This window comes from Centropristis striata, chromosome 20 (genome assembly GCF_030273125.1).
Source record: "Centropristis striata isolate RG_2023a ecotype Rhode Island chromosome 20, C.striata_1.0, whole genome shotgun sequence".
NCBI classification, from domain to species: Eukaryota; Metazoa; Chordata; class Actinopteri; order Perciformes; family Serranidae; genus Centropristis; species Centropristis striata.
Genome location: NC_081536.1, coordinates 13,668,824 through 13,670,752, shown reverse-complemented (window position 1 = coordinate 13,670,752; position 1,929 = coordinate 13,668,824).

The window sequence follows — 1,929 nt, the reverse complement described above, 5'->3', positions numbered from 1 at the left end:
GTTTCTCTCGGCTTCCAGGGAAACCAGTGACGGTGGCAGAGAGGAGGAGGGCTCATCAGCCTGCCGCTCTGTCACACAGGTAGACCTCCCACCGCCTGCTCACCGGTCTGTGTGTGTGTGTGTGTGTGTGTGTGTTGATTCTCTTCTGCAGGACAGGTGCTGTTTCACTCATAGTACAGTAAACACTTACTTTTCAAAAGTGAAGCAGATGTTTGTATTTATTTTCCTAAATCGTGTTGGTGTTTGTTTTTTTTGTTGTTTTTTTTACAACATAGAAAACATCTATCAAACTGCTGTTGGGTTGTATTAATGAGAAATCCCAAACTTTCCTTAATAAATAACTCAAGTCTTTCGAAGTCATGGATTTTTTTCCCCCATTGCACTCAAGGTTGTTGGTTTATTCATTTCAATAATGGGTTTCATCTGTTTTTGCAAATTAACTGTCTATTTAGAAATTGAATGCCCTTATTTTTCTATCATGTTTTTTTTGTATGTTTGAGCTATTTGCATCATTATTTGCCATAAAAATCTTACATTTCACCAAACTAAAGATGTTTCTAAAAACGAAAATTTAACTATTTATTTCCTTCGACTGTGCAACTGATATCCTCCCAGCTCAAAATGTACCTGGTTTGGTTTGATTGTTTATAAAAAGTATAAATTATTCTGTGTTACACCTTCTTAGCCAGCTTCTACCTTAAGACTATTAGAGGGATTATTTTTTTATTTATTAGAGAAGATTATTTTTAATTAATCCATGTCAAAAAAACATTTTAAAATGGGTCAAATTCGACCCGAGGACAACAGGAAGGATAATGATAAAAGTATCCAGTAAAGTCGCCTGCAAGTTGCAACACAAGCACAAATCTTGTCCATAAAATAGAAAAGGAAAGGTCTAAATTAGGACCAGCAGCATGGAGGGCTTGTAAAATACTTCCTGCACAGAAAATGTTAAATACATGAACCAACATCAAAGGAGACCCGAGCTGACTGAGATGCCAACAAAGCCACACAGTAAATTATTTTAAATAATTTGAAATTAATTCATAAAATGTGTTTGTTTCCATCACTAGTCTCCTTCTGGCAAGTTGCTGCCACACATAAACCATTTGACGCCAGAGCCAATTGTTTTGTGTTGTAAACATGGGTCTCATGAGAAAAATGTATTTCGTTGTATGACACAAACTTAAAATATTGTATTTCACAATGACTTAAGAGCAAAATAGTTTGTTCAATAAAGTCATATAAGCCTCAGGGAACATTTGCCACTAAAATGAGAACCAGTCCTCCAAGCAGTGCTCTCAAAAGAGGGACCCCATTAGTCCCTGCTTTTACTGACACTGTAAGTCTGCAGCGCATGCGCATGCGCATGCGCACGCACACGCACACACACACACACACACACACACACCTCATATATCACAGCCTCAGAGAGCCCGTGGCTTTAGTTTCAGGAGCACTCAGGCCCCTGAGAGGCCGGGGGCCAGTCTGCCTCAGTGTGGTATTAGAGCCCGTGCGGGAACAGGATATTGCGCTTCCTCTGTACATGAAAAGAATACATCACCTCAGCCTACACAGGGTGAATTATGTGCAGTCCGTCCCGGGGAAGCAGAGTCGAGTGAAGTTGGTGGGCAAAAGAGAAAACTTGTAAAGATTCTGTGTGGGATTAAAGATTCATGTCCTTTGAGTTGAAGAGATTCTTTGTGGTTCATGATTTTTGAAGCTTTTGATAATTATTTTAAACACTGCCAGCTCAGACCAACTTTCATAGTCATTACTGATGCATGCTGTGCAGCAAAACTTTGCTTAAACCCACGGAAAGTTATTTCAATTCTAGAGGAGATCCCAACATTTCCAAAGATACTAAATCTGTATGGCGACATTTCGGGGAAATGTGAATAAACTATTTTCTATTTCTATTTAGTGGAA